Genomic DNA, 13,331 nt, shown 5'->3' with positions numbered 1-13,331 from the left:
TTAAATGATTTTTTTAAACGGACATATTTTGCTCTCGTTTTCGGCTGATCTGGAAGTTACGACCTTGTCGTACTAATCCCGGAATGCGTCATGATATATTCTTTTCCTCAGGATTGTTTGTTGCTAAGAGATCTAATATATTATCACAAAAAATTGTACTTCGTGTGGGCTTCTGAACTACACTCCTGGAAAAAAGAACACATTGACACCGGTGTGTCAGACCCACCATACTTGCTCCGGACACTGCAATAGGGCTGTACAAGCAATGATCACACGCACGGCACAGCGGACACACCAGGAACCGCGGTGTTGGCCGTCGAATGGCGCTAGCTGCGCAGCATTTGTGCACCGCCGCCGTCAGTGTCAGCCAGTTGGCCGTGGCAGACGAGGCTCCATCGCAGTCTTTAACACTGGTAGCATGCCGCGACAGCGTGGACGTGAACCGTATGTGCAGTTGACGGACTTTGAGCGAGGGCATATAGTGGGCATGCGGGAGGCCGGGTGGACGTACCGCCGAATTGCTCAACACGTGGGGCGTGAGGTCTCCACAGTACATCGATGTTGTCGCCAGTGGTCGGCGGAAGGTGCACGTGCCCGTCGACCTGGGACCGGACCGCAGCGACGCACGGATGCACGCCAAGACCGTAGGATCCTACGCAGTGCCGTAGGGGACCGCACCGCCACTTCCCAGCAAATTAGGGACACTGCTGCTCCTGGGGTATCGGCGAGGACCATTCGCAACCGTCTCCATGAAGCTGGGCTACGGTCCCGCACACCGTTAGGCCGTCTTCCGCTCACGCCCCAACATCGTGCAGCCCGCCTCCAGTGGTGTCGCGACAGGCGTGAATGGAGGGACGAATGGAGACGTGTCGTCTTCAGCGATGAGAGTCGCTTCTGCCTTGGTGCCAATGATGGTCGTATGCGTGTTTGGCGCCGTGCAGGTGAGCGCCACAATCAGGACTGCATACGACCGAGGCACACAGGGCCAACACCCGGCATCATGGTGTGGGGAGCGATCTCCTACACTGGCCGTACACCACTGGTGATCGTCGAGGGGACACTGAATAGTGCACGGTACATCCAAACCGTCATCGAACCCATCGTTCTACCATTCCTAGACCGGCAAGGGAACTTGCTGTTCCAACAGGACAATGCACGTCCGCATGTATCCCGTGCCACCCAACGTGCTCTAGAAGGTGTAAGTCAACTACCCTGGCCAGCAAAATCTCCGGATCTGTCCCCCATTGAGCATGTTTGGGACTGGATGAAGCGTCGTCTCACGCGGTCTGCACGTCCAGCACGAACGCTGGTCCAACTGAGGCGCCAGGTGGAAATGGCATGGCAAGCCGTTCCACAGGACTACATCCAGCATCTCTACGATCGTCTCCATGGGAGAATATCAGCCTGCATTGCTGCGAAAGGTGGATATACACTGTACTAGTGCCGACATTGTGCATGCTCTGTTGCCTGTCTATGTGCCTGTGGTTCTGTCAGTGTGATCATGTGATGTATCTGACCCCAGGAATGTGACAATAAAGTTTCCCCTTCCTGGGACAATGAATTCACGGTGTTCTTATTTCAATTTCCAGGAGTGTAAATGCGCAAAATAATTTTGGAACAAAGCATTTAGCACAATTTCAGGTGTTATTATATGTCTATCACTGACATTAAACATCTTTTTTCGCCAACATATCGAGGGTAGATTGAAATCACCACCAACTACAATTGCATGAGTCGTGTATCAGTTACAAATGAGACTCAAAGTTTCCGTGAATCTTTCAGTGTTAATATCATATGAGTTGGGTGGTCGATAAAAGGAACCATCAAATAATTATTTCTGGTTGTCGAGTATAAGCTCATATTAATTCATAGCAACTATTTGCTTCAGTTACACTAAAAGAGGTGGGCCGCTGTGGCCGAGCGGTTCCAGGCGCTTCAGTCTGGAACCGCGCTGATGCTACTGTCGCCGGTTCGAATCCTGCCTTGGGCATGGATGTGTGTGATGTCCTTAGGTTAGTTCGGTTTAAGTAGTTCTAAGTTTGGGGGACTGATGACCTCCGATGTAAAGCCCCATAGTGCTTACACTAAAAGATAAACTACTTGCAGCAAGAACAAACACCACCACAAATTCCTTTATTCTACTTTAACACCATTAGGTTTTCGATAAAAGTTAGTCTGAATTTCTATTAGTATGTTATGAACACCCGCAGACTAGCCTTGGAAATCATGGGCTAAGGTGGCCGCAGACCTCAAGTCGCCATCACTCGGAACACTGCATGTCGACTGTAATTGCCTGACAAGATGTTGTGTTTCCTAAGTGAGCCGACGATTATTTGATTAATAGCAGTATTTGTATTTGCACACCATTTAAATGCATTATAAGACAAGTCCACAAATGCATACACATTACAAAAATGTGCGGTATGTATGTATGCTCCACATCTCCTCCTAAACCACTGTACCGATTTTTCTACCAAACTTGGTACACATACCACTTACTGTCTGCAATCAATCGCTGTTGGCGTAAGAACAACCTATCTATCAAAGGGGTGGGGACGGTGGTGGAAAGTAAGTGTAGCTCACAACGTCCGAATATTTACGCATAATTTCAAGCCTTTACGAAAATTTTTTCACATTGCAAATCCCCACAAAATGATGAAAGGAACAAAGTTTATCACTCATTACACTGTTCATGCAGTAAAACTCCCGCATCAGACATGACGTTTTAATTTATTGTTTCATTGCTACTCACTATGTATGCGACCCATTTTACAGACAGCATTCACTTATACCACTGAATGTACTCGCAAAATTATATGATTTTACGGCACATAGTTCAGGGCATATGACGTCACAAATATTGAGCTCCGTGAAAACGAAATTGCAGGGCAAAGTTCGCTAGAGATACAGGTGAACCATGCGTACAAATATGTGTGAAATATGTTAAGTACACTACTGACCATTGCCGACCGGTGTGGCCGAGCGGTTCTAGGCGCTTCAGTCTGGAACCGCGCGACCGCTACGGTCGCAGGTTCGTATCCTGCCTCGGGCACGGACGTGTGTGATGTCCTTAGGTTAGTTAGTTTTAAGTAGTTATAAGTTCTAGGGGACTGACCATCTCAGATGTTACGTCCCATAGTGCTCAGAGCCACTTGAACCATTTTTGAACTACTGGCCATTAAAATTGCTACACCACGAAGATGACGTGCTACAGACGCGAAATTTAACCATCAGGAATTAGATGCTGTGATATGCACATGATTAGCTTTTCAAAGCATTCACACAAGGTTGGCGCCGGTGGCGACACCTACAACGTGCTGACATGAGGAAACCGATTTCTCATACGCAAACAGCAGTTGATCGGCGTTGCCTGTTGAAACGTTATTGTGATGCCTCGTGTAAGGAGGAGAAATGCATACCATCACGTTTCCGTCTTTGATAAAGGTCGGATTGTAGCCTATCGTGATTGCGGTTTATCGTATCGCGACACTGCTCCTCGCGTTGGTCGAGATCCTATGACTGTTAGCAGAATATGGAATCGGTGGGTTCAGGAGGGTAATACGGAACGCCGTGCTGGATCCCAACGGCCTCGTATCACTAGCAGTGGAGATGACAGGCATCTTATCCGCATGGCTGTAACGGATCGTGCAGCCACGTCTCGATCCCTGTGTCAACAGATGGGACGTTCGCAAGACAACAACCATCTGCACGAACAGTTCGACGACGTTTGCAGCAGCATGGACTGTCAGCTCGGAGACCATGGCTGCGGTTACCCTTGACGTTGCATTACAGACAGGAGCGCCGGCGATGGTGTACTCAACGACGAACCTGGGTGCACAAATGGCAAAACGTCATTTTTTCGGATGATTCCAGGTTCTGTTTACACCATCATGATAGTCGCATCCGTGTTTGGCGACATCGCGGTGAACGTACATTGGAAGCGTGTATTCGTCATCGCCATACTGGCGTATCACCTGGCGTGATGGTATGGCGTGCCATTGGTTACACGTCTCGGTCACCTCTTGTTCGCATTGACGGCACTTTGAACAGTGGACGTTACATTTCAGATGTGTTACGACCCGTGGCTCTACCCTTCATTCGATTCCTGCGGAATCCTACATTTCAGCAGTATAATGCACGACCGATGTTGCAGGTCCTGTACGGGCCTTTCTGGATACAGAAAATGTTCGACTGCTGCCCTGGCCAGCACATTCTCCAGATCTCTCACCAATTGAAAATGTCTGGTCAATGGTGGCCGAGCAACTGGCTCGTCACAATACGCCAGTCACTACTCTTGATGAACTGTGGTATCGTGTTGAAGCTGCATGGGTACCTGTACACGCCATCCAAGCTCTGTTTGACTCAATGCGTATCAAGGCCGTTATTACGGCCAGAAGTGGTTGTTCTGGGTACTGATTCTCAGGATCTATGCACCCAAATTGCGTGAAAATGTAATCACATGTCAGTTCTAGTATAATATATTTGTCCAATGAATAACCGTTTATCATCTGCATTTCTTCTTGGTGTAGTAATTTTAATGACCAGTAGTTTATATGTGAAATATATGCGGCATGTTTATACGTGGACAAATCTAGGGGTAAATAGCTCCTCTTAAACCCCTAGACCGATTTCAAACAAACTTGGTAGACATACTAAGTACTATATGGAAAGAGATAATGTGGGGGTAAGAACTAGCAACTTCTTATTGGGGTACGGGTGGTAACGTGGACAGAGAACGAGTCAGGGCGAGTGGACACAGATAATGGGAGGAGGAGATGAATACAGAGAGGGGGAGGGGGACAGAAAGGAAAGAGGAGGAGATGGACAGAGAGAGGATGGAGGGGAAGAGGGATAAACAAGGGGAAGGAGATGGATAGAGAAGCAGGGAAGGAGATGGGTAGAGAAAGGGGGAGTTGGACAGACAGTATGGGAAGGAAGAGACAGAGCAATAGAAGACTGGAAAAAGTACATACCCGTGAAACGCCAGGCACTCAGCTACTGGTAACTAAATATTTTGAATGTAGTTTTCATTCTACATCTTTTGTTGTATAATGACAGCCTTAACTTAATTTCATATTCCTTGCTATAAATACCTCTGGCATTTGAAGATGATGCACATTCAAGAATCTGTGTTACTTCCGTTCTAAATTTATACCATAGTGGCCGATTGTTACGAGGCACACACACCGGTGAGGTGCCAGCACTGGAAGACAAACAAGAAAATATTCCCTCTCTCAATCGTCTAGCCCTGCAGTGGCCGAGTTACATATTGATCTACCCTTGAGGTAGGTGGTCAACTTTACTTAGCTCACGACCGAATTCGCCAACGTACATTAAATTTTGGAACGTCTCAAAATGTTACTGTCTCTGTAAGTATTTTCGCTTGTTACAAAGCAGGAAAACTACACTCTTAAGAAACTCTTAAAGTTAGTTCATGTTTTTGACTGCGGTCAATCGTTGCTATATGCATACTATTATAAAATAGGCTGAGAAACTCGGGCCTCACGAATACTCGATTCGGGCCGCCTCAAAAACCGCGCAATCCACTCCATACAACCATCACTGTCCGTGCAGCAGCTTGCTCTGTGCAGTGGACCCCTGAATTCCTCTTCTTTTCATAAAATGCTACAGTATTAATTTTGTATAAAAATAACAGATTTATAGCTAATAGTTATTGGACAGATTTATAACGTTTAAAGAAAACGCTCATAAATTTTTGGGCTAACGTCTACCGTAATAATTTTATACATATATATATAAGTCAAAATTACCTATTTCGTATAGAACTCCTTAGAAATTCACAACGAACCCTTTTTAAGATCATTGATTAAAACACCTATAGCTGAAACAAATGTGTCCACGCTACATAGGACTCCCAAGACGCAATTGCTCAAGTAGTTCAATAAATAGTCGTAGTATGGAGTTACTTCCAACAATTATAATTCAAAGCGTTACAAATCTACGACATGTGGCAAGAGCCAGAAAACGCTCCTCAACGCAGAAACAACGTTGTATTGGAAGAGCTATAAATTTGTTGAGATTTTCCATCCAGGGACAGACCATAAAAAGATTATCTTCTTTTAAATCGGGAAAACAATTGAAATAAGTGTGGGGGGTGCACATGCAGTAGCCTCTAGGCGATGAAATGGAGACAGAGATGAAATACATGTTGTGTCAGGTCACGAAGACTGCTGTCTGGCGGCTGGTATGAAAGTATACACTGATCAGGCAGAACATCTTGACCACCGACCTACCATCGATACAGGTACGTCCAAGCGATAGCCGCATCACCTGGCGTAGAATCACTGCCAGTCAGACACACGCACGGTGCATGTAGTATCAGTGAGCGTGCTGTGCGTGTGTAGAATGGCGAAAAGGTGCGATCTATCTCAGTTTGACGGAGGGCAGGTTATGACGGCTTGGCCGGCCGCGGTGGTCTAGCGCTTCTGGTGCTGCAGTCCGGAACCGCGGGACTGCTACGGTCGCAGGTTCGAATCCTGCCTCGGGCATGGGTGTGTGTGGTGTCCTTAGGTTAGTTAGGTTTAAGTAGTTCTAAGTTCTAGGGGACTTCTGACCTAAGATGTTGAGTCCCATAGTGCTCAGAGCCATTTGAACCATTTATGACGGCTTGGAGGCTCGGTACGAGAATTCAGGAAACAGCTCGACTTGTCGGGTGTTTGAGGAGTGCTGTGATGAGTATCTTCAACACGTGGCGAAAACAAGATGAAACGACGTCCACACTTCATAGGATTGGGCGGCCATCCCTCATTACAGAAGTAGGACGTCGTAGGCTGGGCAGACTGGTAAAACAGGACAGGCGGCGAACTGTGGTGGAACTAACATAAGATTTTAATGCTAAGAGGAGTGGAAGTGTGTCTGAACACACAGTGCACTGAACACTCCTTATGTTGGGTCTCCACAGCCAATTGCCGGCCGCAGTGGTCTAGCGGTTCTAGGCGCTCAGTCCGGAACCGCGCGACTGCTACGGTCGCAGGTTCGAATCCTGCCTCGGGCATGGATGTGTGTGATGTCCTTAGGTTAGTTAGGTTTAAGTAGTTCTAAGTTCTAGGGGACTGATGACCACAGATGATAAGTACCATAGTGCTCAGAGCCATTTGAACCATTTGAACCACAGCCAATTACGCATGTATGTGCCAATATTAACACCATGACATCGGCAACTACGACTGAAATGAGCACGTGACCATCTTCAAGGAACGTTTGCGAACAGCAGTGGCATTTTTCAACAAGATAATGCGCTATGTCACAAGGCCAGAAGTGTGATGGAGTGGTGGCGAGTTCCGACTGATGTGCTGGCCTCCCAAATCATCAGATCTGAACCCGATCGAAAACATCCGGGATGTGATTGAAAGTTTCGTCAGAGCTCATCGCCCCCTCCCCGGAATTTACGGGAATTAGGTGACATGTGTGTGTAGATGTGGTACCACCTTCCTCCAGCGATCTAACAAGGCATCATTGCTTCCTTATCAAGATGCGCCGCCGCTGTTATCCGTGCCACAGGTGGACATACCGGTTATTATGTAGGTGGCCATAACGCTCTGGCTGATCGGTGTATGTCTTACCTGCTAGATTGTGACATTCTATGCTCTGGTCGTGAAAGGTGTGATAACAAAATTTACCATTCAGCCTCCCTTAAACAGTTACCAGATCATTCCAGTTTTCATATCCAATAGCTCCCCACAACATGATTCTTGGGCTTGGAGAAATTCGCTGTTTCCTATGCTTTTTCACGTGATAGTCTACGGACACATTAGTATTGACCTAACTACCACAAGTAGTAGCAGACAATGCCATTCATTGTCCTAGAAGCAGCTTAAAACACGTAAGGCTAGGTTACCATTTCAGATTGTATACCTGTCAGGTTCCTTTCAGAGTATGCTGATCCATTAGCACCATACTTAGCAATCATGTACAACTGCTTGCTCGTAGATAGATCTGTACCCAACGACTGGAAAGTTGCACGAGTCACACCAGTACCCAAGAACGTAAATAGGAATAATCTGCCGAATTACAGACCCATATCACTAACGTCGTTCAGCAGTAGGATTTTGGAAGATATACTGTGCTGGAACATTATGAATCAGCTCAAAGAGAACGGTTTATTGTCAAATAACGAACATGGGCTCAGAAAATATCGTTCTTATGAAACACAATCAGCTCTTTCTTCTCACGAAGTAATGAGTGTTATCCACAGGGGACGTCAAATTGCTTCAATATTTTTAGATTTCCACAACGCTTTGGACACAGTTCCTCATAAATGATTTCTAATTAAAGTGCGTGCCTATGGAGTATCGTCTCAGCTGTGGAACTGGATTCGTGATTTCCTGTCAGAAAGGTCACAGTTCGCAATAACTAATAGAAAGTCATCGAGTAAAACAGAAGTAATATCTGGCGTTCCCAATGAAACAGCCTCCCCATGTCAGTTCACGAAATTTGCTGACCTAGGAGACAATCTGAGCAGTCGTCTTCGACTGTTTGTAGATGATGCGGTCATTTACCGTTATCTGAAGTCTTCAGATGATGAAAACGAATTGCAAAATGATTTAGACAAGATACCGGGTACAAAACGTGGCAATTGACTCTAAATAATGAAAAGTGTGAAATCATTCACAAGAGCACTACAAAGAATCCGCCAAATTTCAGTTACACAATAAATCATACAAATCTAAAGGCTGTAAACTCAAGTAAATACTTAGTGATTACAATTAGGAATAACTTAAATTGGAACGATTACATAGATAATATGTAGGAAAAGCAAACTAAAGACTGCGATTTATTGGCAGAATATATAGAAAATGCTTTACTGACTGCTTACACTAAGCTTATCCGCCCTCTCCTGGAGTACTGCTGTGTAGTGTGGGATCCACATCAGATGGGATTGACGCAGGACATCGAAAAAGTTCAAAAAGGGCAACTCGTTTTGTATTATCACGAAATAGGGGAGAGAGTGCTACGGACATGACACACGAATTGAGGTGGCAGTCATTAAAACAAAGACTTTTTCGCTGCGGCCGGATCTTCTCATGAAATTTCAATCTCCAACCTTCTCCTCTGAGTGTGAAACTATTTTATTGGCACACACCTACATAGCGAGAAATGATCATCATAATAAAATAAGAGAAATCAGAGCTCGCATGGAAAGATTTAAGTGTTCGTTTTTCCCGCCCGCTGTTCGATAGAGGAACGGTGGAGAAGAAGTTTAAAGGTGGTTCGATGAACCCTCTGCCAGCTCTTAATTGTGGATTGGAGTGTAGTCATGTAGATGTAGATGACTCTGGCTCTGTATCAGTCAACTCTTTGTTGATCTGTGGTTTGGTATCAGCGGTAACCAACTCATCGTAACTCGAGAGCTCATCCTAGCTTCGCGACAGTTCTTGGTGGCATTCTGCATGTAACCTCAGCCGTTAGCGTCTGTGTATGCGTCAGATTCAGTGGAGCAATCCTACGATGCTCTGGTACTGTAGTCCCACTGGAAGGACACGTGGCTATTAGGCGGGTCCAGCTGTTGTCAGGAGTCCGTATTGTTGCCACTCCACCTGCAGTAATTACACAACAGACAACCGAGTGTGCGATCTGCCCATGTCCTTCACGCCCACGATTCGACCTTCCTCGAAGTCGGAAAGGTGACGATAAGCTACACATGCAAGTGCTCTTGTCGTGTTGTGATCACCACCTGCGAAATTCCAGTAAGTACTCACACCATTCTTCATCTGTAGCATTGGACTTTATCTGTGCGGAAAGTAACCCTGAAACTTCAATCAAAATATCCCACAGGCACGGAAGTACTGGCGTATCATGAAAGCGTTCGATCGAGGTGTTCATGTTGTAACACTTTTAAGGCTAAAAACCATCACATGTGCTTCATTTGTTTCATTTTGATTGTCCACCTATAACTACATTAATTATGAAAATGGATTTGTACGAATCGGCTTGTTTTTGTGCCTTTTTATGGTTTGACAGCGTGTCATGTGCAATGTAGTGGGAAGAGTTTCGTCGAAGAGTTACTCAGTTTGAAATTCTTCTTCCATAATTAGTAGTTCAAAAAATGGCTCTGAGCACTATGGGACTCAACATCTTAGGTCATAAGTCCCCTAGAACTTAGAACTACTTAAACCTAACTAACCTAAGGACATCACACACACCCATGCCCGAGGCAGGATTCGAACCTGCGACCGTAGCAGTCCCGCGGTTCCGGACTGCAGCGCCAGAACCGCTAGACCATAATTAGTAGTGGTGTATGTTCTGTACTTATGTTTTCCGTCCTGATGTGCATTTTTGGTGTGTTTTCTTTTTTGGTTTCAATTACATGCACTGTTTTGCGCCGCTTTCATGCTACACTCTCACTTAATATTGTATGTTTTCGTAAACAAATATGAGAGTTGGTAGAAAACCTAGGTCGACATGCTTATACAGAGACGTTATGCCATCGCTACTCACTTGTTCATCATTCGGTTTTTGTCCAATGTGGCGCTAATTTTGAATGTATGTTGTCAGTGTTTGTGATGTATCTGCAAGGCGATAACTTACTCCTTAATGACGTTCCCTTCCCTATAAGGAAGATAAACAGTCTAGTCTCACTACATACGCCGGCCAGAGTGGCCGAGCGGTTCTAGGCGCTACAGTCTGGACCCGCGCGACCGCTACGGTCGCGGGTTCGAATCCTGCCTCGGGCATGGATGTGTGTGATGTCCTTAGGTTAGTTAGGTTTAAGTAGTTCTAAGTCTAGGGGACTGATGACCTCAGATGTTAAGTCCCATAGTGCTTAGAGCCATTTGAACCATCACTACATATGTCCATACAAGGTTTAGGTTACCAGTCAGTGTTAGAAAAAGTCATGGTCAACAATAATCACGTTTGAGCGTCTTGCTAATTTCAACTGGAGAACTGGAGTACCTTTTAGAACGATTACTTAACAACCCGGACGTCTTTGCTTCAAACTCCCGTGCTTACGTTATTTTTTATTTAATTATTTATTTTTGTGTAGATAGTTAAAAGTGATGCGGGTCCAAGACTGTACCAACTATTCCTGTGCTGAGAACACCTAGCTCTAGGACACTTCAACCGCAGTCAGTGCATGGTACTTAGTACGTTACCTAACGGCGCAGGGCCCAAATCCAGTTTACCTGTGCAAGTTCAACAGGAAAGACAGTGACGTCTCAGAGTGGTCATAAGGGTTCACCCGACTACATTAGCTTTAGCTGTGATGCCTATAATTAAATTAGGGAACCAACAGAGACTAACCAACCACTATACGAACTTATAATAATTTGCAAATAATGAAAAATTATAGACAATGCTACTAACACCATTTCCCGTCATGAACAAGGCAAATTTGCCTGGGTACCCCAATTACAAATTCCCTTGCATCCTGCTCAGCATCAACACACGAGCGTCATTGTGAATAACGAAATGCTAGCGAGTGCATCTACACTGGTGTCCACAATTAAAGCAACAAACTGCTATTTCCCCGTCCTGTGTCTAATTCACGTTATAATCATACAACCTGTCAACACATGCCGTTACAATCGTGTTCTGCACGGAAGATGATTTTCAGATCAACTGACAACCCAGCTAGCAGTGACGTCAGGGTATATATCACGTGGGGTAGTATTCGCGGGGTAGTCCCACATCCACTTCGGCTGTGTACACAGTAACAGACGATGCGGTATGGCACAGAGAAGACGCCCACAGACTCTCTGCTGTGGAGGGCCATAGAAAGAATGGAAGCAGGAGAGTCGCAAACTAATGTGGCCTGATGGCTTAGTGTGAATCGTTCTGTTGTTTCTCGGATGAGGTGCCGCGCGAGACTAGCCGAGCGGTCTTGGGCGCTGCAGTAATGGACTGTGCGGTTGATCCCGGCGGAAGTTCGAGTCCTCCCTCGGGCATGGCTGTGTGTTAGTCCTTAGGAGAATTTAGGTTAAGTAGTGTGTAAGCTTAGGGGCTGATGACCTTAGCAGTTAAGTCCAATAAGATTTCACACACATTTGAACGCATTTCGGATGAGGTGACGGTTTACAGCAGGGGCGGGCAAACGTTGCACGCGGCTCATGAGCACACAGCGCTGCACGTGTGCTGCTCGCGTGCAATCGTCGAACGGGACAGTGCCGACAGCCTGCAGGTTGCGGCAGTGTAGTACCAGGCTAAGCTGCGGACGTTCAAGCGAAGCGACCACCACGTACTGAACGTTATATTTCAATAACCGAAAAATGCAGAGTGAATCAAGGAAACGGAGAATTGGAGATTTGCTATCTTTTAAATAGGAATGGGAGACTCATTTGTTCTCTGTGGAAAAACGTGAAAATTGGAAATGTGTAATATGTGACAGTATTCTCGCTGGTGAGCGGAAGTTTAATATTGAACGCCATTATAATAAATTTCAGTACGTTGCCGTTCTTAGTGCAATGAAAGAGGAATTTCTCAAGCGATTTGGGGATATATCTTACTTATCCCAAGGTTTTGAATAGTTCTCGAGAGAATCTGGTTTCTGTAGATGATATTCATCTCAGTTTGCAAATGGAATTAATAGATCTACAGTGTAATTCTCGTCTGAGAGACAAGTTCCTTTTGGCAAGACGTGTAATAGATCTTTATCACGACTTTCCACAGCTAGAGTTTCCTCGTCTCCATCGTGAAGCCATGAAGATAGTCAATATTGGGCTCGACATACTTGTGTGAGAGATTTTTTTCTGTTATGAAAATTAATAAGTCTCGGTTAAGAGCAAACATCAGTAATGAAAATTTACGTAACTGTTTGCGTTTGTCTCTATGTAGAAATTTTGTTCCAGACATTAAACGTATTGTAAACTCCACCTGTGATAATTAAACAAAACGTATCGTAGGTAATAGGTACTCTTTCAAACCATGATTACTTTCAAACACTCCTGCTAACCTTATTCCTTCATTTAATAAAGCAGGCCAGGAAACAAAACGCATTACAGGGGAAGAAGCGGAGAGACGGTATGGTGGGGAGGGGTGAGAAGCGGGTGGCCAGCTTGCCCCTGTGTGCACGCAGAACACCTGTTAACTGCACACGTGCATGTGCACCGCACACGTGCAGAATTCCTGCCCACCCCTGGTTTACAGTGACCGAAACTGTATCCCGGAGACCAAGAAAGGGCCGACCATGTGTGCCATCAGAAAGAGTGGACCGTTATTTGGCTGTAAGGGCACGACGGTACCGTCTTAGTATCGCACTGCAACTGGCATTTGACCTCGCAGCATCCCCTGGCCGTGTTGTATCGAGGCAAACGGTGTACAGAAGGATTCAGCAGGGTGGTCCTTATTGTTGAAGACCTGCTGTCTGCTTACCT

The sequence above is a fragment of the Schistocerca cancellata genome, chromosome 4, assembly GCF_023864275.1.
Source record: "Schistocerca cancellata isolate TAMUIC-IGC-003103 chromosome 4, iqSchCanc2.1, whole genome shotgun sequence".
NCBI classification, from domain to species: domain Eukaryota; kingdom Metazoa; phylum Arthropoda; class Insecta; order Orthoptera; family Acrididae; genus Schistocerca; species Schistocerca cancellata.
The sequence above is the reverse complement of the archived record's forward strand: the minus strand, read 5'-3'. Positions refer to the sequence as shown.